The 24,762-nt window shown below is 31.9% G+C and overlaps 2 protein-coding genes across 3 annotated transcripts in view; one reads left to right on the top strand and one right to left on the bottom strand.

Annotated features, from left to right (window-relative positions):
• Positions 1-24,762, bottom strand: part of LOC142327401 (1-acyl-sn-glycerol-3-phosphate acyltransferase beta-like) — a 273,953-nt gene that overhangs the window by 84,813 nt on the left and 164,378 nt on the right. The window lies entirely within an intron of this gene.
• The window catches only part of LOC142327545 (1-acyl-sn-glycerol-3-phosphate acyltransferase beta-like), a 121,818-nt gene that overhangs the window by 49,457 nt on the left and 47,599 nt on the right, over positions 1-24,762 (top strand). The window contains exon 1 of one of the 2 annotated variants that reach the window (XM_075370695.1): positions 5,557-5,589. The exons of the other annotated variant lie outside the window; for it this stretch is intronic. The gene's annotated coding sequence lies outside the window, so the exon portion shown is untranslated. Of the gene's footprint in view, positions 1-5,556; positions 5,590-24,762 lie in introns of those variants that run through there. 2 annotated transcript variants of the gene reach the window in all.

Raw genomic sequence — 24,762 nt, forward strand, 5'->3', positions numbered from 1 at the left:
CTCGTCACAAAAATGAAACCGCAAAATATTGCACAACGGTATGCCACTTCTTTTTGCGTTAAATCGGGTGAAAACGCAACGACAACTTATGGTAAGCTTCAGAAGGCTTTTGGAGAGGGCATTATTTCAAGAGCTCAAGTTTTTCAGTGGCATAAAATTTTTAGTGAAGGCAGAACGAATGTTGAAGATGAAGACCGCAGTGGATGACCATCAACCTCACGGACAGATGTCAACTTGACCAGGGTGCGTGAAATCGTACGATCTGATCGAAGATTATCCGTGAAAATGATTGCAGAAGAACTCAACATCGATCGAGAAACGGTTCGTCTAATATTAACTGAAGATCTTGGTATGAGAAAGATTTGTGCAAAAATGGTCCCCAAAAATCTCACACAACAGCGAGAAACACGGAAAAATGCGGCAGCCGATCTGTTAGAGCAAACGGAAATCAATCCAGATTTGTTGAGCCTTGTTATCACTGGTGATGAAGGTTGGTTTTTTTCAATACGATCCAGAGACAAAACGCCAAAGTTCGCAATGGCGCTCAAAGGGTTCACCCAGACCAAAAAAATCTCGCATATCAAAGTCAAAAGTGAAATGCATGCTTGTGTGCTTCTTCGATTCCAAGGGAATTGTTCATAAAGAGCGGGTGCCCCCTGGACAAGCAGTTAACCGATATTTCTACAAAGAAATTTTAGAAAGACTTCGTAAACGAGTTCTTCGTGTCCGTGCCAACATTGCTGATAATTGGATTCTGCATCACGATAATGCGCCATCCCATACTGCTCTGTCAGTACAGCAATTTTTAACCTCAAAATAAATTTCAGTACTACCACAGCCACCTTATTCACCAGATATCGCTCCGTGCGACTTTTTTTCTATTTCCAAGAGTCAAAATGGTGGTCAAGGGACATCATTTTGAAACAACACAAGATGTCCATAAAGCTGTGACGAGGGTCTTGGAGGGTATTACAGAAGATGAGTTCCAGAAATGTTACCATCAATGGCAGAAGCGCTGGAATAAATGTGTGCAATCAGAGGGGAACTACTTTGAAGGAGTCAACACTAAACATGACTAAAACGGAAGCAACATTTTTTTTTCACATCAGTCTCATTACTTTATTGTCGTACCTCGTATATAAAAAGGAAAAATGAAGCGAATTAGAGCATTTATTTTGATTTCCTGAATCAGTAACTTAAGTTCGACCAACATCTCCCACCTGCCGCGAGTGGTAGGCGTCTCGGCCTTTCATCCGGAGGTCCCGGGTTCGAATCCCGGTCAGACATGACATTTTCACACGCACTACAAATCATTAATTTCATCCTCTGAAGCAATATCTAACGGTGGACCCGCAGGTTAAAAAAATATATACTAAGGAAACGACAGGAATACTTGAAAAATTACTTTTTACGAAAAAATTAAATACATAAGAAATAAATTAATGCAATTTTATAGTAATCAATTTTTCAATTCGATTCTCAAATAATATAAAAGATAAAATTTTACAGGTTCTTACCATGTCAAATATAAATTAAATAATCAGAATCAATCGTTATAAACTAATTTTCATGTACAATATTAAATTATTTAAATCATTAAAAAAAAAAATCAAATAATATTTAAAAATATTTCTACGTTGAGTACTGTTTACCTTTCTTAGATTCATTCTTTTATTATATGTTGACGCGTTTTGGAAACACTCCGTTGAATACTAGATCGCGGATAGCTGTGTTCTTTTGGTGGTAGGATTTCAATTAACCACACATCTCAGGAACGGTTGACCTGAGACTAAATAAAACTACTCTTCATTTACATTCATGCATATCATCATCTGAAGTAATATCTTAAGGTGGTTCCAGAGGCTAAACAGAAAAACAAAGAACCACTTCATTGTCGAAATTATTGTACTTTTTAAGTACAACATAAATAAAATAATGAAGTAAGAAAGGTAATCATTATTCAATATAAAAATTATAGTGTTCTTAGCAGAAAAATTAATGTAATTATTATTTAGATAACTATTTAAATTATGGTACCAATAAAGAATATTGTTATAAATCATTTGCCATAGATTATAATAGCAGTAGAATATTTAATTTTTTATAAGTTATTGAGATGGTAAAGATATCTTTCTTATTTAAAAATATTTTATTCAAATATGTATTTTTGGAAATAATAATTTTTATTTTTATTTCGAATGTATTCATATATTTTAACGAAGCAGAAATATTTTCGAAAGCGCTCAAAATATAGAAAAAAAGGGAAAAATAATAATAATAATAAGCACTAAATAAATGAGTGTTTATAATTTTTTTGTTCATAACAATTTTGTTCATTTTTTTGTTCATCAGCTTGCTTTGGATTCCGCCTCGGTAAATGAAATTATTTTTGCTTTTAATGAGTGTGTGTGTGTGTGTGTGTGTGTGTGTGTGTGTGTGTCTGTGTTTGCGCGCGCGCGTGAAGTAATCAAGCACGACTTAATTGATTAGATTAGGTTTTTTTTTTGTCAAAACCTTATTTGTTAAATGGTTATTGAGTTTAACGTAATGATAATTATTGTCTTATCGGGTAACATATCAAATTTTATTAAGTGTATGCGGTAAATTTAATGATATCCAATTGTAGCAATATCCTTTCACACGTTATTTGATTTTGTTTATAGCTGTTTATAAAACAATAATCTTTGTTTCCCATTTCCACCTCCCAAAAAAAAGCTACATAGTCTCTTATTAGGAAATTTTTTACGTTTATAATTTAATATTATAATTTTAAATTGATTTACCTTTAAAAATTAAGTATCATATATACTAGCTTAAACCGAATGCATAAGATACGTCCATTATTTTTCAGTTAGGCGTAACCATTATTTTTCTAAGTCAGTCAAATATAAACCGGAATTTTGTTTTTAACATTCATTAGTACAGAATAAAAATATAAAATGTATTTATTGCTTTTCTACGTAGCCTCCCTGAAGTTCTACACATTTTTCTCAACGTGTAAGGAGCTTGTGAATCCCTTCTTTATAATACGTTCGAAGATTTGTCACTAGCAATTAATACACAAACTCCTTTACTTCATTGTCGCTCCGGAATCGATGCTCTTCCAGTGCCTTCTTCAATGACAAAAAATAAAACTAAATCGTAAGGGAATAAATCTGGACTGTACGTGGTATGTTTCCCGATAAATGTCAGGCAATTTATTCCGAGTCCTAACGACTGTATGAAGCCTGGAGTTATGAAGGAGAATTAGATCTCTGATTGGCTGACCGCCTTTTAATTCTGATGGCGGTTTTAATTTTAATCCGATGTTATGGAGCAATCGCAGCGTTCACGGAGAAAATCGATGAGCAATACGCCTTCCCGGTAATAAAGGACGGGTGCGAGGATTTTTCCTACCGACGAACGCGTTTTCGCTTTTACAAAGCAAATCTTTCCACTCTTACGCCAATTCATACTCCCGATGTCAATTCAGGAGTGTAATTATGTGTATCCACCTCTCATCACTTAATGAATATTCGATGCAAAAAATTGCTTTCTTCTCATCAAAAGCGAGTCGGGAACCTTTGGAGAATTTCCTGTCGGACCTGTTTATGATTTTGTGTAAAACGTCTAGGGACCTACCTACCACATAGTTTGGGGAATACGAGGTGTTTTGTGATGTCCACGTCCATAACTGATATCCATTTCCGAACACTTTTTATCGACCGTAAAGTGTCAATCCTCTACAATGTGGTCACGGATCGATCGCATGTTGTCATTCGTCTGATTTGTCTTTGAACACTTATTGTTATTCATTTTCTACAGCTCCACGTTATCCTTTAAATTTTCTGTCTAGTCGTAGACTTGGGGTCATGATATATTCCCAAAATACTTTAATCAACATTTCGGATGTTTTGACGCCCTCATTCTGGAGAAACTTCTCGATAGTAGCTGACTGTTGTACTTCACACGACGATTCCAATTAGAGAGAAGCGAATGCCAAGGTGGTTGGCGTCCTTCCTCACCCCCTCTCACCAACTCTCTCTTGTTCGTACCATGCCGTGAAGATAAAACTCTGGTCTAGATTTGACTGTCCTTCGTATAGAATTTTACAGCTTAATTTGTGTGTGTGTGTGTGTGTGTGTGATCAAAACCGTAATGATTGTAGGCTACTTATTTTAAAACAATCATACCCAAAAAAAAACTATCATTTTCTTCCGAGTTTACTGAGGAGTGGGAAAATTGAAACGGTTTCATTATTCCGTCTTCAATAATCTGTATATATTGTTACACATCAGGACACCAATCCCAATGAAATGCAAATAATATTCCTCTGTTTACCGTATGAATTTAGGTGTATATGAACAACACTTATCGAAGAAATGCTTTACATATATCAATGATTCGTAAGGTTGTGACAAATAGTATTAAGTTATAAATTTACGTAATCCCTTTCTGTAAGAAAAAATGCATTATACACTGTTTCTATTCAACAGGAAAGTGTAAAATAGTAAAATTTTGATATACTTATAGCATATAGGATTTTTTCTCTAGCCTGACCGGGATTCGAATTCAGAACCTTCCGGATAAAATCCACAGATATTATTACGTTAATACAAAATTACAGTTACTTATAAAAAATAATATTCTTATTATCTTTAATTGAAGATTTGATATTTTTAAGACATATTTTCCTACAGTTAACTGTTACGTAATTTTTTATACGTTTTTTAAAATTATTTATATAAACTAAATATCAGTAGGTTTTGTAAGAATTAATTTTATAGTAATCTAAGTATCGATAATAGAAAAACAAGACCTAAAATATCAAATTTTCAAGTATCAGATATAAAATTTTCTAACTTAGATTAAATCATTTTTCGTTGAAAAGTGTACCATTTAAAGCACGATAAATAAATTTCAAACGGTACTAGAAGAGGAAAAATTCTTTATAAAATTCTGGATTCAAATCCTGGTCACGGTCAGGATATTTCATATACTGAAAAACTTAGTTTCGGATCGCTAACGATTACGATAAAAGGAGTTATGATTGTAGTTAATTACTTAAATAAATAAATAAGATTTAATAAAATAATTTATGAAATCTCCCCATTTTATAAAGATATGTATTATTTTCGTTCCATTTTACATTAAAAAATAAATAAAAACAAAAAAAAAATTGAAGGAATTGGATCTAGAAAGACAATCCGCTAGAATGTCTTTACTTTTCATTTACCAGAAAATTAAATTCGATTTCCCCACAATCCAATACTGTATAATAAATCCGCCAAATGTCAATTTGGCGGATCTTAATTAACTTAAAAATAATGAAATAAAAATGTAGGGAAACATAATTTTTGCATCGATATGTTCTTTAAATCGAGTGTAATAATATTGAAAAAAAAATGTAGTGAAACAAGTTTAAACCACACTTTGTGGTTTGATTCATATTTTATAATACGATTTTCAATATCGATAGAAAACCGCAGCCTACTGTCAACTTGTATGAAATAATATAATAGAATGAGGTAGTGTTTGGTGGGGAAATTTATTGATTGTTTGATATATACGTAATAACAATCGACGAAGAAAACTACACAAAAGTGAGCTGTAAGTAAACATTTTAGAGATATCATCAAATATGAATTATGTTAATAATTTTATTTTTTTTTAATAATTTTTTTAGTGTTTTAATGTAATAAGTTTTCTCGCCTTTATCTGAAAAGTTCTGGGTTTCAATCTTGGTGAGGCTAGGTAATTTTTACATGCTACAAAATTCAATGATTAATTTTAATTGGTCATCGGCTTACAGTTAAGACTAAATAAATAAATGAATAATATTATTTATTATTATTATCTTATTGTGTAACAGATTTCAAAAAAAGAAGCTCTCGATAAGACGTGAATGCATTTTTTTTTTACACGTTTGTTAAACTTTTTTCATAAAATGTTAAAGTCTTTGGTAAAGGTGTATTTGTTTTCACAAAATTAACTATTTCAGCGATTTATTTTTATATTAAAAAAATAAATAATTTAAACGTAAGATATTTTAAATGAAAAGTTATGTTCTTTATATACAGCGCGTTAATAAAATATGACTATTAAATAATCTTTTAACAGTTAAACATAGAAAAATGAAATTTAGCCTCCGCTCCTACCTCGAAATGATAAATTTTTCAGTATGAAACCATTACATCCCTAACCACCAGGGAATCTCTGTGGGGGTTACTCAATAACCTTAAATGAAAGGTCATTGTCATGTCACGTCATTTTAAAGGGCAGTAAAAATTAAAATTTTGACGTTAAATACTTCACGATAAGAGAAATCCAAACAAAGTGAAGTCCATTTAATATTTTTACAGCTAATTTCCAAAATTTAATGATAATATAACTGTTTTCCTTCACTGTCGAGTTATTTAAGAGGTGTGAAACTAGCTGTAAAAAAGTTTTGAAACCAGCTGTGAAACATTTTTTGAAACTAGCTGTGAGAAATATTAAGTTTAGTTGTCGTAGCCCAATATTTATTACGTCAAACGTTTTTACATTGCCCATTAAAAGATATGATTATCATTAAAGTGTACTGGCGTAGAATTATGGGTAATGCAAATTTTGTAGGGCATGAGAATTGCCAAGCCCGGCCCGGAATCGAATCCAGGATTTTCTGGATGAAAGGTTGAGATTTTATAACGTCAGGGTGATCGATTTAACAAAGTAAATGTGTGAGATAGGGGTAGGAGGATCTCAACTATGCTGTAAGCAGGCAACTTTTTATATCGTGGTGCATTGTTAATTATGTCTTAAAGTAAAATAATGCATAACAAGATTGTTATGGAATTCGAAAAATGATTGAGTTTACAAGAAATTACCTGTTACAAGACAGATGAGAAATTTTAGGAATTTTTATTTTAATAACGTGTAAGCTTACAAAAATATATACCGTAGTAGCCTATGAATAGTGAAAAAGTAAATTATTCGGAAATAAGTTTTTACGAAAATTGTATGTGTGTGAACGAATGTTCATCTACACACAAAAAGTATGCTATCTAAGGAGCGCAGTATACATTTTCAATTTGGACAAATTATTCGAATGAGTAAAAATAAAAATAAATTAATATTATATTAACTTATACTATCCTTAATATTAACTTATACTACATTAAGGCTTAAAAGAGGTCATGCATAACAACATTCAAACCTCTTGAGTGTTATGCACAGCTGGAAATAAAATTAAGATAATTAATGGAAATCAAGGTTTAAACAAAGTTATAGTTTTCCCAATTTTATTTATACGCACGTAATTCTTAAACAGTGGATTAATCTTAAACATATGTACAGTTATGACTTCGGAGACAGGAAATTTATCCTTATTTTTACTTCCTTGTACGAAGTAAAAGTATCGTGATCGCGAAAAATTTCGGTTTTAGATTTCAACGGAAATATCCATTTTGATCACCTCTGAATCCATTTTGACTAGTTTCGGCGTGACGTCTGTACGTACGTATGTACATATGTATCTCGCATAACTCAAAAACGATTAGTCTAGGCTGTTAAAATTCTGGATTTAGGACTGTTGTAACATCTAGTTGTGCACCTCTCCTTTTGAATGCAATCGACTGAACTAAAAGGATCCAAAATCCAAAACAATTGGATTTAGGAATTTTTCTTAACTGAAGTAATAAGCCCCCATTGAGAGCTTTTCAACGATTTATCATAAGTGGTACTTATTTACATTGGTTCCAGAGTTATAGCCAAATAAAATTTTAATTAATTGAATATTTGGATCTTACACGGGGAAGGCACTTCGGTTTGACTTCATCTCCTTTTGTTTTAACTTTTTTATTTTTTTATTTATATATATTTATTTTGTTATACCTTTATAGAATTTTTTTATAATGTAGCTGCGAGAAACGCAATTAACTGGCAGTATGCAAAATATATTTTCCCAATAAACATAACTTTTTTTTATTTAAAAAAAAGCATTATTGATAAATAAATCTCCCTTAAAAAATAATTTTGCTGTAAGTTCAACCGGTAGAATAAAAAATCTAAATAAATTGCATAAAACATTTATTTATCTTTTATCTATAACTGGTACAAAAGTTCCATATAGTAAACAAAATTACCTAAAAATATATTTTTTTTATTTTATCTTTAATAATATAGAATCTTATATTATTATTTGTTGATAATACAAATAAATACCATCTAAGTAATTGATAAGGTAATAAAATCACATTAGTCTCATTGGTGCATCCAAGGGGGGACCATTGCCTTTCTTTGGAGGTTAACACGGTTTAATTTTTAAAAACATAAGTATAAGTATTACCTTTAAAATTTTTAAAAATGAAAAAACATTTTTTTTTCTTATTTTAAAACCAAAAAAAAATTTGAGAAGCTTCTTTCTAATTCCGAAAATGGAATTTATCGACTACCCTTCAATTTTTGTTTGAAGTTATCCGCATCTTATATAAATGGGACCCCAAATTTTAAATTTTATTTAGGGCTCGGTAGAAGCTTAATCCGGTACTTTATAGAATAAATGAACTAACTTTCAGGACTATAAAAAAAATTTTGAAAGGAGACTGTGCCGTAACTGGATCACTGAATCTAGTTAAATCTCGATTGTAGTATGATTTCATAAAGAAAGGAAAAATAATACTCCCTAAAATAGAATAAAATATAAGAAATATTTTAAAAATTTAAAGGCAAATATGTTTTATATGATATGAAATATCCGTTATACTTTTCCAGCCTAAAAAAAAAAACAATTGAGTAAATTCGGCTGTACTTTTTTCTGCTAAAACTCCAGCTGTAGATATCAGTAATTAACAGACAAAGTAGTTACATACAGTATTGGTTTTTTTTTAGTTTCCGGAACCGCCGTAAGATACTACTACAGAGGATAAATGAGGATGACGTGTATGAATGTAAATGAAACGCTGTCTTGTACATTCTCAGGTCGACCATTCCTGAGAAGTACGGTTAATTGAAGCCCAACCACCAAAGAACACCGGTATTCATGATATAATATTCAAATCCGTATAGAAGCAGCTGCCTTTATTAGAATTTGAACCTTAGAACTCACGATGAAGAGTTCACTACTAGACCGATGGGTTATAGAAAAATTAATTAAATATTTACTTTCCTCGCACTTTAAATGTCGATAGAAGATTAAGAACTTCATATTATTGTGTAATTATGTAGCAAATATAATTACAGAGCGAATCGAAGTCCTGATGTAATTCGATATTTTGACATTTCATTTGTTTACCTGATCGTAACACCGCTAAGGCCAAAAGCGTTTTTAATATATTTTTTATTTTTTTAGAGAAGTGTGATAGAAGGGAAGAGGGGAAATTAAAGTATAATATACATCTTTACTTTCAAAGAAAGCAACTCTTACTTTTTCCTGTTCTTCAATGCTTAACAAACGTTACCGTTAGAAAGAGTGAAAAAATTAAAATTAAAAATAAATTATTTATCCCTTTTTGTGATAAAATAGCGAAAAATATTATATGCTGTCAGGGGAAAATTAATTTCATATCGTTTATATTTAACACCTAATTATAACTTTTTTTTCTTTTTTTTGCTTTGTTTTGAGAAACGTATTACATTAGTAATTTGATATTGAATGTAGTAGGTATTTATTTAAAAGGATGTAGAATATAATAGAATTAGATTTAATTGATGAATCAGTACTTCATTCGTCACCGGTTTGTTTTGTCTGTTGATGAAATTTTACTGAATGTAAGAGGAAAACAGGAAGGAGAAAAAAAGGGAGTCGACTCGTTTCGCTACGAACTGAAATACGTTTTCATAACTGTTGTTCAACTGTATACGTAGTTACTGCAGTTAACAGAAGCCCCAGTAGTGTGTAATATGGCGCAGTTTGTTCATCGATCGAGTCTCTGAACCAAACCTCACACCCCCAAACCTCACCTTAATAGAGTACGCTTTTAAGCGATGTAACAGTAATAATAATATAAATTCAAGCGAGTTCCAAATAGTTTCCTCCATAAATAATTTATTCAATTTATTTAAATACATTACTTTTTCTCTTTGAAAAATACCGTAAAAGTTACTCTATTACGGAAGTAATTATAATATTTCTGTATTATAATTCGTTAAAAAGCGTGACGAAACGTTATAAATTATTAAAATATTTAACGAATCACTATCGGATCAATGGAATTCTTTTTACTTCCCAAGGCTTTTCAGAGTTAATTATTATCGGCTTCTTCCTCAATACGGTATCCGGGAGCTTATATACATCATAGTCATTTAAAGACAGGCGTACTGTGCTACAGGATACTCTATTAAGGAAGGAGCTGACAAGGCTTTGGGAAGATAAAATTCTAATTATTTGAAAGCAAATCGTTTAATAATTTAAAATCTATTTTTATCTTCGCAATTCGCACAGCGGTTGCGTATACAATAAACAAGAATGTTTATTGCTATCCTTTAAAAAGATTGGCATTCTGAGTTTCGATATTTTTCGAAGTTTTGAGATCCCTGAACCCAAAAATATTAAAATCATTATATGTGTATTAAGCTTATATTTGGTTTTATACATCAGGAAGGTTTGATCGACAATCGTAAAGTTTCGCAGTGTAATTTGTTTATTAAATTAAAAAATTAGGGGACAGTTTATTTCCAAAATGGGGTAAGAAAAACTAAACGTTTTTGTGATTTTAAACAAGTTATCTGTAAAAATGTATACATAATTTTCTATTTTGTAATTAAACAGAATTACGGAGTCACCTCTGAGTCTGATGAAATTTGGAATATACGAGGTGTGTGAAAAAGTAATGAGATTGGTAACACTGTGAGCGATCTGGCAACGCTGTGTCTACAGGTCTGCGCTAGACCGGTTTGTTCATCCCTTCTACATGCTCAGTACGAGTTTCAACTCTGTTCAGCCAACACATTATTTTTGACAGTGCTATCAGTGAAGTTGTGTTTTTGTTGTGCGTTACGAAAATGGAGCATCGGAATTTAGAGCAACGTTGTGCGATCAAGTTTTGTGTTAAACATGGGGAATCCGTGAGTGTGACCTTTGAAAAGTTGAAGCAAGCCTACGGGGAATATTGCTTATCAAGACCACAATTTTTCCGCTGGCACAAATCATTTTTGGAAGGCCGCGAAAGATCAACCTCGCTCAGGGAGACCTTTAACTTCAAAATCTGACGAAAACGTTGACCGTGTGAGGGTTCTTGTGAAATCAGACTGTATTTAACAATAAGGACGATGAGTGAACAGTTAAATTTAAACACTTTCGCCGTACATCAAATTTTGACAGACGATTTGGACATACGAAAGGTTTGTCCGAAATCGATGCCGAAAAACTTCACAACGGAACAAAAGGACAATCGAACAAACGTGTGCGTTGATCGTCTTGAGAGAATTGACAATGACCAAGAATTCTTCAATAATGTGATCGCACTATTGAAGAATAGTGCACTAGTGTGATGAATCCTGGATATTTGAGTACGATCCTGAAACAAACCGGCAAAGCGAAGAGTGGCACACACCGTCGTCTCCTCGACCGAAAAAATTTCGAATGAGCAAATCAAAGATCAAAACCGTGCCGATTTGCTTTTTTGACAGTAGGGGTATCGTGCATAAAGAATTTGTTCCTCTAGGATAAACTGTCAATCAAGTGTTTTACAAAGGTGTCCTTGAAAGGCTCAGGAAAAGAGTGATTCGCGTGAGACCAGACATTGCAGACAAGTGGATGCTTCATCATGACAATGCCCCGTGTCACACGGCCATTTCCATCACGGAATTTTTTACCTCAAAACTCATTCCTACGGTACCTCAACCCCCGTATTCACCTGATTTGAGTCCTTGTGACTTTTTCCTTTTCCCGAAATTGAAACATGTCTTAAAAGGACGTCATTTTGGATCTCTGCAGAAAATTCAAAAGACTGTGACCGACCGGTTAAAAGCCGTACCAGTTGAAGCCTTCCAGCGCTGCTACCAGGAGTGGGAACAACGACTCCGCCGGTGTATAGCTGCCCAAGGGAACTACTTTGAAGGGGATAATATTGTTGTTTGAAAAAAATTAAATCTTTGTTAAGTAAAAATTCAGTCTCATTACTTTTCTCACACACCTCGTATCTTATTTAAGTTATTCATTACAACTTAAGTTATTCATTCCAACTGAAATTATTCGTCGGAAAAGCTTTTCAACGGAATTACATCCCTTGTAAGTTACACAATATCCTAGCCAAAAACAATTTCGTAATTCAGCACTGTACAAGTATAATATACACTATTTTCGGAGTAAATTTATTTTTTACTTGTTAGGACTCCTCTAACAACCAGCCGATTTAATATTTAAGGTTAATTAGACGAGGGTAGATTATGAGCGTTAGAGGTTATGTTTATATTCTACGAAGTTAAGTACACGGAATCGATAGTTACCGTGTACTTTAATCTTGACCTAAATCTAACTAAATTCAATTAAATATTACTTAAACCAAGTCACTTACTCTGTGAATAATGTACACTGCAGATTTACCAAAACCCACACATTAAGCTTAACCTAAATTAATTTATAATAATTTTAGAAAGCACAGCCGTCGGTATAAGTATATAATTAAAGTTAATATACAAAAACTGCTTACTAACAATTAAATTCGAAGCGTTCAAGCGCTTTCGGAATTAAATTCTATCTTCTACCAAATTGACAGGACGTTTACGTTGACATAATTTTATAACATAGACGACCAACTGTTATGTTTTAATATCTCGATTTTATTACAATTTACATGTGAAATTTTAATTACTATTTCAAATAGGACGAATATGAGAATTCCTGAAAATGGAATTTAATTTTGAGAGCGCTTGAACGCTTCGAATTTAATTGTTGGTAAGCGGTTTTTTGTATATTAACTTTAATTAATTTAATTAAGCGAATCTAATCTCATTCTTAACTTAATTTCACTGACACCGAAATTTATTTAATCAGAAAATAATATATTACAGGTAATTTTTTGTGAGGATATTGTGTAACTTAAACGTAACTCGGTTAAAAGGTGTTTTCGACGAATAATTTCAATTGTTACGACTAACTTAGATCCTAAATAAGGTATATTTCAAATTTCATCAAAATCGGTGATAATTGTATATCATACAATACGGTGATAATTGTCCTACAATAATCATAATTTCATTAGGATTTTAATATTTTGCGTTGGTGAAATGTATCCAAAGAGAAAAATAACAGAAATTATTTATTGAGAAGGGAAGATAGTATTTTAAACTAATACATGCCATTGATCACATTCACGGATTATGACAAATTTCTCCCTAGATTTTTTCTTGGTCGTTAGGAACATAAATTTTTGCATACAGATAATAAAAATTTGATTTAATAACCTTAATTACTGCAATTTTGAATGGATAGATAACATGAAAAAGCTAATGTTAATTATCTACCGATTTAAATATATATATATATATATATATATATAACTGTGATTTATTAAATATAATGGAATTATCTTTTAAATGTGTCTCGTTATTTACGTAATAATAGTTCAGATGAAACATTTGCTGATAACACGAATATTTAAAAAATAAACAAAATTTTACTGTTGCAAAGAGTATAGGTTTACGATACCAATCTCGACATCTTCAGACCTATAAAATGTGATTTATTAACTGTAATACCATTACCGTATTCTGATTATCGTAAATTACATTAAAAAAAAATTATTTAAATGAAATAGTTTGCATATATACTCGTATAAATTATTTAATGTTATCTGTAACTAGTGTATCTTTTTTTCTGTTTAACCTCCAAAATCACCGTGAGTTATTACTTTAGAGGATGATATGTATAAATAAATGTAAGTGAAGTGTAATCCTGTACGTTCTCAGGTAGACCGTTCCTGAGATGTGTGGTTAATTGAAACCCAACCGCCAAAGAACATCGGTAGTATCCAGGACCTAGTATTTAAATCCGTATAAAAGCAACTGCCTTCACTAGAATTTGAACCTTAGAACTTTCGACTTCGAAATCGGTTGATTTGCGTTGACGAGTTCACCGCTAGACCAACCCGGTGACTAGTACTACTGTATCTTACTTGTCCTGACTGAATGACTAATTCATCAACGTCCATCAAAAACTAGTGAAGATAAATTGATAAAAATTTGTATATATCTTCTTACGGTGTAAGTGTACACTAAAAAAGGATTTTTTTTTTTGAAATTCTGAGTTTAAAATGTTAAAATCGTATAACAATGAAATTTACTATTTCTTTTAATTTCTCGGTAACAAATGAAGATATAAACTTGATTCTTTGTGTGTGTAATTTTCGTGTATATATCTAAAACTAGTTTTTAAATCTTTCGAAATTCGACATTGTAAAGAGTGAAAAAAGATTAAAAAATGTTGGAACAATGATTGCAAATTTTTCCCACTTCCGACTAGATTAAACTGGATATTCACTAGATTGGGGCTTGCAAATCCTCTCCAAATAAATATCTAAAAATCATTTTGGGGTTATTCTGAATTTAGATGTTTTAAGGGGTGCGATGATGTACAGCGCGATGAACCAACTAATACAGCCATTGTTACAAAATATGCAACGGGACTGGCTGCACCTGCCTCTGGTTACTTCACTAAAAAACATATAAAAGTAATTTTAAAAAATGAGACGAAATACAGTCACCTTCTAATAGTGTTTTCGCTAAGAACCGGTTAAAATACATTTCAACCTTTACTTCCAACGAGTAACCAGTTATAATTAATATTTTTAAGATGGCGACCGACTGTTTTGTGACCCACATTCTTAGATCACTCAAAGTTTTGGATCTTGTACTGACCGAACTGTTGCCCTAAAGAAATTTCAATATACTGATAATTCTACAAATCGAACAGGCTTTAATTTTTATTTATCATAATTACTCTCAACGCATGAGTTTAATGAACACAACGGGGTCCAAGGGGCAGAGCACTCTGGCTAGACGGGAAGGACGAACGAAGCGTGCCATGAACGACTAAATATCCCCTGGCCGCGACGGGAAACGCAAGTAACCATACATCGTAACCAATAATTTTATATAATTCTTCCTTGCCTAGATTTTACTGTATTAAAGTTTGACGTTTGGTCGGGTCAAGTGTGTTGGAAATACGAATCCATTCTAATTAATTCCATTAATAGAATTACAATAACCTAGTTTATCGTCACTCAGAGGGTGTATCAGATTACAATTAAACATTTATAACTAAGTTGTCTGAAAAGTTTTGAACCTAAAATAGAAAGACTTTTTTTTTTTGCCAAATATGGTTTTATTTCTCAACAAAGTTTCCTTTCAAGTCGATACACTTTTTCCAGCGATATTCTAACCTCTTTAACCCTTCCAAATAATAGCTGGCGTCTTTTTTCGCAAAACAGGTGTTTACATATGCGATAACCTCCTCGACCGATGAAAATCTCTTTCCTATAAGCGAAACTTTAAGGTTAGGAAACAAAAAAAAGTCGCTTGGGGCCAGATATGGTCAACCAATTCAAAGTGCAATTCGTGAATATTAGACATGGCTATCGTCAAAGTGTGAGCAGGCGCATTGTCCTCATGGAAAAGCACTTTCTTCTTCAAATGTGGTCGTTTTTTTGCAATTTCTGCCTTCAGCTTGTCGAGTAATGGAGTCTAATATTGTCCCGTTATTTTTTTACCTTTTTGAAGATAATCTTTAAACAAAATTTCGTTCTGTCGCCATCACCTTCTTGGGTAAAGTAGCCGTCTTCGCCTTTTTCGGAGCAGGTTCATCCTTTGCAGTCCACTGTTTTGACTGTTGTTTCGTCTCAGGAGTGTAGTGGTGGATCCATGTTTCATCTACAACTATGAATCGACGCAAAACATTTGACTCGTTTCGCTTAAACTGCTCCATCAGGGCCTTGGAAATGTCCATTCGAATGCGTTTTTGGTCCAAAGTGAGCAAACGAGGCACCATATGCGCGGATAGTTTACACATATCCAATTCTTCAGTTAATATATGACAACACGTTCTTTCGATATGCCCATAGCCTCTGCTATTACTCTGACCTTAATCCGACGGTTGTGCAGTACCATTTGGTGAACTTCTTCGATGATATCGGTGGTGGTTACAGTTTTTGACCGTTCCAAACGCTCATAATCAACCAAGCTGATGCCGACCGTATTTATCCCCATCTTTTCACGATGGAAAATGACTGGACAGATTCTCCCTGAACAGCGTCCAACTCTGTTTTAATTTGCGTAGGCGTATTGCCTTTCAAATGCAAGTATATAACCACGGCACGGTATTCGATTTTTCCATTTTCACATAAACACTAACAATGACAAACTATTATCAAACAACAACTGAGCGTCAAAATGGCTGAAATTTTAATGAGTACCTTTCAGCGCATGCGCAAATACATTCCCCAACTTTTGTTGGCGAGTGCTGTCATCTTCATGTTGAGGCTCAAAACTTTACAGATAACATAGACCGAAATCCTTGCCGTATCACAGAGTAGGCTTTTTAACAATTGATCAACAATGAGGATTACAATTCACTCAGTTACCGGATTCAGCGAAAGATATTGAGTAAGAAATAGAGCTTTTTTGTCTAAAAACAAAATGTATCGATAATGTGTCAAATATATAAGATTATCTATCATTTCATAAAATTTCCTGAGATGTTAGAGTCGTTAATAATCCTCTTAAGTGTAGGTCTAGCTTAACGATTTACAGTTCAAGTTGAATATTTTTTATTATTTGCTCTACAGATCTGGAGATTGATAAGAATTCTCCTTAAAAAAGCCTGAGTATTTTTGGGTGTTTTTTCAAAATTTTGACTAAAATTAATTTGCTGCAGCGTATATTTTTGCCGATCAACTCAAAATTGTTGATTATTAATGTGCTGGCTCCATCCTGGGTAAAAACTACCTCGTAAGAATACCTTTCTCAAGGACTATTTTTCCTGTCAGATCCGTCTCTTTTTTACCATAAATCCACTTCCCGACCCGGTTACCTTATTCTTATTCCTAACCTCTCGATGTTATGTTGGTTTTCGATTAAATTAATTGAATACGCAATATGAGCGCATGTTTGAATACCGTTTCGTTAATATCTGTGAAATTTGACCCAGAAGGAACGCAGCCTATTGATTATGCATCTGTCTGTGGATTCTGTCTCCCATCTTCTTTCTTTACTTTTTAGCCTCCGGTAACTACCGTTTAGATAATTCTTCAGAGGATGAATGAGGATGATATGTATGAGTGTAAATGAAGTGTAGTCTTGTACATTCTCAGTTCGACCATTACTGAGATGTGTGGTTAATATGTGGAACTCTCGACTTCCAAATCAACTGATTTGGGAAGACGCGTCCACCACTAGACCAACCCGGTGGGTTTCTGTCTCCCATCTAGTGGCTGTACAAAAACCTAACCGGATGCTGGCATGCTTATCGGGTAAAGCTACTTAATCCCTCTTGTCGTATACGTAAATGATTCGGATCGTTGATTATGAATCTGGCCTCATTATGGTATTTCAATATCATACAAATTTTATCACGTTTCTTCTATTCGTTCGGAATTTGAGTTTAGTCTTAAGCAAATTAAGGAGAATTGAACAGAGGTAATATGTGTATTTTGACTAACTCGGTCATCAAAACGTCAAATTTCAATAATTAATAAACAGGAAATGAGTAACTTAATAAATTTTAAAAACATAAATATTATCTGAATTACTGAAGAACAATATAAGGCGTTCGCCATAATCAATAATGGTTATTATTTTATCTGTCGGGTTGTTTATTTAATTGTGATAATACGCTTAAACAAAAAAAAAATCAATAAATTGTTTATATCAAGTAATAATAAATAATTGTTATTTCCAATCGATTATAATAATCTTCAACTTGCCAAATACAATTAAATTTTACATAAACACTATTAATACCGACAATGATGTCACAGTATTTTCTTCGGTAGAAAAAGAAAGGCAGCCATTACAAACTGTTATCAGTGACTCATCGAATTATTCGCTATCAACAAAAATTGTGACGTAAACTGTAGCAACTGATTCGTTCAATTAGACGTGTTCACTATTAATTCCGTTATTTTAGTCGTTATTTTCCAGCGAATTGGAATTCGTGGCCGATTAGTACTACGACACATTCCGAACCGTAATTTAGAAATTGTGGCAATGGAAAGATTAATTTCAGTAAAGTTTCAAAATTACGACTAACCAAATTATGGTAATTTGTAATAAACATAAAATTATTAGAATGGACTTTCCACTTTTTCATTTGCAGGTAGAGTATTCACGTTTTAGTTAATTTTAAAATAATTTTATAATCGCTAATCATTGTTTAATTATACGGAAATGACAATAATTGATGATATGGTTTTATGTTTGTATCATTCAGTATTATTTTAAATGGCAATTTGAAATGAGATGATATATTGTCGCGTGTTCGCGGCTCGTTCAGGATATTGAGAGATTGGCAAATGAAAATGTTCATATAATTACAATTTATTACTTTAAGAACGTAACTAAAAAAGACAAATCAATTATAAAACAAATAAAAACGGTATAGTAATCACAATCACAATAATAATCAAAATAATAGTAATAATAATAGGCAATAAAAAATATCTCACAGTTATAATTAGAATAATGACAATAATGGCAACAGTAAACAATAATAATATTAAATGTCAATAACAAACAAATCTACATTAATGCCAATAATAATAAAAAAGATTACATACAAAACAAAATTTAAAGTAATCGTCAAGATTTACTCACAGATTTACAAACAATGAAAAAACCAGAATTCAGTCCCATTGACAAAAGACTAGCTTTATCGCTAGTCTTAACACTTTTAGCAACCAGTCGTGTACTAACAACAATAGTACAATAGATAAGACAAGTATAAAGTTCACAAATAAAACTACCCTAACAGTTTATGAATGAAATTTATACATTACCTCTTTCACTTGTCTTAAGTAACTCACCGAACCATTTATTGTTGGCTTGTACTGGAGTTACTCGCGGCATCATCTTAGTTGGATCGAACCTGCATTCGAAATTCGCTCCTTCACTGAGCTCCTCAGCTCAGATGTAATGACAGTTATGGATTCTAAATCCATAATTATTATTGAGAATAAATCCTGTTGGACAACAGGTTCAACTAATTAAGAGATAAACCATTAGAGGTTTTAGCTGAGCCATCGAAGACAACTCGCATTTTATTAGTTAAGACTTGTGGGCTGAGTATTATGTGGTGAGGTAAGTAATATATGTCTAACCCATCGGGGGGTTCTAGTGGTTAACGCGTCTTCCCAAATCAGCTGATTTGGAAGTCGAGAGTTACAGCGTTCAAATCCTAGTATTTTTACACGGATTTGAATACTAGTTCGTGGATACCGGTGTTCTTTGGTGGTTGGGTTTCAATTAACCACACATCTCAGGAATAGTCGAACTGAGAATGTACAAGACTACACTTCATTTACACTCATACATATCATCCTCTGAAGAATTATCTAAACGGTAGTTACCGGAGGCTAAACAGGAAAAAGAAAGAAAAAGTAATATATGTCTGACTAGTTAATAAATCGTCAGAATTAAGTAATGACATATAACCTGATCTTAAGTATTCTTGCATAAAGACGAAGTATTCTCCTTAAGATTATAATTGTTGTATAATCTTCCTTCTAGATATAAAAACCTATTTTTAGCGTTAATGAAAGAATCACCTAGTTTATCAGATTTACGTGGTAATGAGACGATAAATCTGTCTCATTGTTCCTAGTGGTATGAAGTGTGTTTCACATGTAGAAGTTTCATTAACTGAAGCATCAGAATCATATTTGCAGTGCAATTCAAGCAGATTTCGTAATTTGACTTGCAAGGGTGGCTGTCACCTTGTGACGCGTCAAATTTATCGGCGAATATTCCAATTCGTGTAATAGAGGTTTTTATTGATTTTCTTTATCTTAATAATTCTTCTTTATCCATAATGACTACAATAACTAATACGGCCAAAAAAAAAACAAAGTAAAACTAAATTACACAAATATTATATAGATAATGGTGTTAACGTAAATTACGAACCCAAATTCAATGTAATGAAGAAAACTCTAAAATAATATTTTCGTTCATTCATAAGTTAATTATTATTATTGAAGATCATCAATGAAGACTGAATTTGCTAAGCGGCAGTATATATATATATACTAATAATATCATAATATTAGAACTAGTAGCTGATATTTCACATAATTATTTAATTATCCGGTCTATCCGTATTTTTTAATCATCCGGCCCGGGTACCAAAATTAATGTACATCAATTCCAGCCGCGGAGCAATTCGTTGGTCGTGGTAATAGCATACACTAAGTAATTACCGGATAAATAAACAATGGATAATTTACACTTCCTTTATTTATATTTTAAATCGCATTAAATTAGTTAAAAATTATATTAAATTAAGACATTTATAAAATATTAAAGGTTCTAGCTAGCACAAGTATACATTTTAATTTTACTTAGTTCACACCATAAAGGAAAGTGATTAAAAAAATGACAAGATGTGTTTACATTTATCAAGAATATGAAGAAAACTCATGAATCAGAACAGGTACCGCTACAACTATGATTGATTCTTATTTATGTGACGTAATCGGGAGAGGGAGAGAAAAATTTCAAATTTTTCTAATACTTAAATCAATTTGTTGTTGCTTGTTTTATTTACTATGTTCATGTGTATTCATAATGTACATATATGTTAACGATTATTATGACATTTCCAAATCAACAATTTATATTACTCAATAAATAAAATTTATTTTTTTGTTATATTTCTTTGATTTAAGGTGAATAATAATTATATTCCCCCGATTTAGTACAAAAAAGATAGAAAAAATTGAAAAAAAAATTTTTTACGTTTTTTCTCATCTAGAAAATTTTTTTTCAACATAATAATTTTTGAGTTAATTTGGGCAAGAATTCTTGGGTTGCATAAAACGAAAAAGTACCATTAAAATAAAAAAATCCCGGAGGACATATGCTGTGAAACAAAAAAACGGTTTTGGTTTATTATTTTATATTCTGCTGCGTTCAACTAGGAAAGTAATTCCAAGATATCCCAGAAGAAAATCACGTCACTAATTGACGCCAATGTAGTGTATTAATATCTTGCTTTATAAATGCAAAAGATTAATCTTAGCATTACTTTAGCGTATCTTGATTTATTAAAGAAATAATACAAATTGCAGCTGCAGTTATCAATTTTAATTACCTATACTTTGTGTGTGTGTGTGTGTGTGTGTGTGTGTGTGTGTGCGCGTGTGTGCTTTGCAAGATTTGTTCTACAAACTAATGTGAAGCAATAAATCAACATTATTTTGAATTCCAACGCGAATATACTTCTGTCGAAAGAATAAAAGTTAAAAGTATAATACTGCTAGATTACTATTCTCTACATTTAACTGACTTAAATATAGTAAAACCACTGCCTCTAATGATCTATTTTTAAACAGGAAATTCCACTACATTCTTAATTAGATGCATCTGAATTTATTTTGTAGTAAAATTTTATTTTTACGGTAGAGCATATTCTAATGATCGTTTAAATAACCGATTAATTTATAAGCGCTCTGAGTTCAATTCCCAAAAATTCACAGCGTCTTAGTTCATATCATAATTTTATAAAAATTTCATCCACAATAAATCTGCTTTTATGAAGGTAAATATGCATCTTGTTTATGTAATATTTTATATACCGGCCCCCGAAGTCACGAATTCCAAAAAACCCCGTTGTTTTTGTTTTTACCCGGATTAGTCTATAAACATATATTACCCGACTAATCCAGAAGGAGAGATATTATATGTAAGTAATTTACTTCGTTTTAATGCCTCTGTAAATCTGGAATGATTGAACCAATTTTCATGAAATCCAACGGTTCCTGTTGATCATGAAAGTAACATCGAATAGATAATATGTATAAATTATATGTCTAAATTGTGCATTTCTTAACAGTTTATTTTCTATATATATAAAAATGAATGTTTGTTTGTTTATTCCGTATGCGTTCCAACACCATTCATCCGATTCCAATGAAACTTTAGTGAGTTGTGCGCACGCCTGCCAAGTTTTGTGAATTAGTTTGGATCCTCTAGGTGGCGCTGGGATTGAGATATTTGGAATAATTGCATTTATGGTCCGATTTGGCTCATATTTAGAAAATATATCAGTTACTTGAAAATAAATATTTTTGCGAAAGATGGACCCGCTAGGTGGCGCTGGGGTTGAGATATTTAGAAAAATTGTATTTATGGATCGATTTGGCTCGTATTCAGAATATATATTAGTTTCGAGAAAAAAAAAATTTTGCAAAAACTATACCCGCTAGGTGGCGCTGATGTCCAGATATTTACGAAACAAATATACACATAGGCTTTCTTGTTTATATATATAGAAGATAGAAGATTACCCAGAAGTTTTTTTTAATTTGTCTGGAAGAACTCGCAAGAAAAAAATATCTAAGCTTTTGACACTATTTCTTAAGTGATCAGAAAAAGAACTGTGAAAAAGTGCATTAGTGAATGAAGTGTAACAAATAAAAATAAATTAAAAAAGTGTTTAACAAACTTGCATACGGTAGCATAATTAACATAATAAGATTCTGATTCAGATTAAAAATTTGCGAGTTGTTTTGCTCACGCCTGCAAAGGTTTCTGAATTAGTTTAGACCCGCTAGGTGGCGCTGGGATCGAGATAATTCGAAAAATTGTATCTATGGTTCGATTTGGCTCATATTTGTCCAAAACGACAAAATATTGGTCGACTCACAATTAATCATATATAACCACATAGCACGGGCGAAGCCACGACGTGGATTATTTTTTCTTATTTGATGTTTCATTTCTTTGATTCAAGGCAAATAATAATTATATTACCTTGATTTTAGTACAAAAAAGATAGAAAAATGTCGAAAAAAATCTTTTACCTTTTTTCTCGCCTAGAAATTGTTTTTTTCAACATAATTATTTTTGAGTTGATTTGGGCAAACATTTTTGGGTGGCATAAAACGAAAAAGTATCATTAAAATAAAAAAATCCTGGAGGACATGTTCTGTGAGACGAAGAAAGGTTTAGGTTTATTATTTATATTTTGCTGCGTTCAACTGGGAAAGTAATTCCAAAATGCATCAAAAGAAAATCACGTTACTAATTGACGCCAAGGTAGTAGTGTATTAATATCTTTATTTAATGCGAAAGATTAAGCTTAACATTTCTTTAGCGTATCGATTTATTAAATAAATAATACAAATTGCAGCTGTCAGTTATCAATTTTAATTACCTATACTTCCTATGTGTGCACACTAATAAAGGTTAACAGATAGGAAAAGGTGTTATTTTTGAGAAAAGGAAACTTTTTCAGTAAAATATTCATTAATGGCCAGCAAAATTTATATAAGAGTCTATATAGTAAGAGATCTATACAATAAAAAGTCCATTTTTACTTTAAAAAAAAACAAATGAATTTTTAATTTATGTTAATTTGTGGTCAATTTTCTTTTTATTATCGTCATATCTCGAACTTTGTTCTCTTTTGTACGAGCAGTGGGCTCGCCAGACTATTTTCTTATTTTTTAAAACTGTAAGAGGTATAGTTCTTACCGATCGTTGGAGAGTAGACCGCTCTTCCAACCGAGGGATTATAAAGTCACATAACTCGAACTTTCTGATTATTTCCTTATTCATTTTAATGTTCTTACTCTTTTCAAAACAACACAAGAATTAATGTTTATTATTTTTATATACCGTAAATTATTGAAAACGGGCACCGCTTTGTTCGAGAACAAAACATTAGAACTTAAAATTTGATCTAAACAATCGATTACGTATTTGGTTTCTTAAAAATATTCAATTACTGGGGGCTCCCAGTCGTTTAGGAAATTGCTTGACCTTGGTGTATCGTTGAAAAAAGACAGAGAGTGTTATTTGACTTATCTTCGATGAAAAAATAATTTTTTTGCCGCTGACGAGAAATCTTGCTATCATCACATTTCCTGCAATTCAATATAACAGTGATAGGAATGATATCGTACGTGGAAAGCTAATCCTTTCCCTTCGACTGTTATCAGCTATACTATGAATAGTAATATAGCAATACTATTGTCAGCTATCAATGAATCGGACTTTATTCGTGGGTGTTTGTAACGTTTTATTTTCTTTTTAGCTGAGAAAAGTACATAATACTGATCTGGTGATTTTTCATCAGATGATAATTAAGAAGATACGCAGAATTAAGAAGATGATTAATAAGAAAATATGTCGTCTTTTAACGCATTTCTGCTGGCTTCATAAGAATATTTCTTACTTTCACTTCCTTTGATTTTCTTATTGATTTCTAATGACCGAAGTACAACTAATAAAAATTAAAAAAATATTTTGACTGAGAAACCTGAATTTTACAATTTTCTAAATTCAAAATGCAAATTAACAAAATAATTTAATTAATAGCACATTTCATATATTACTCGTAATTTCAAAATAATAACAAATAATAGCTACGCGCCAAATAAATTATAAAACAAAAACTAACACTGTTTTAAGATGCAATACGTTATTGGTACATATTCGTCGTATATATTCGTAAAACTGAAGAAGAGACGCCAGCAGAGACAAAACACTAACTACACCGTTTAGTTTTACTAATTAACTAACCACCTGAAAGGATATAGGGATTACATCAGAGTTGCTGATGTAATAACATGAAAATGCTGCTGAAACTAA

The sequence above is a fragment of the Lycorma delicatula genome, chromosome 7 (assembly GCF_047948215.1).
Source record: "Lycorma delicatula isolate Av1 chromosome 7, ASM4794821v1, whole genome shotgun sequence".
NCBI classification, from domain to species: Eukaryota; Metazoa; Arthropoda; class Insecta; order Hemiptera; family Fulgoridae; genus Lycorma; species Lycorma delicatula.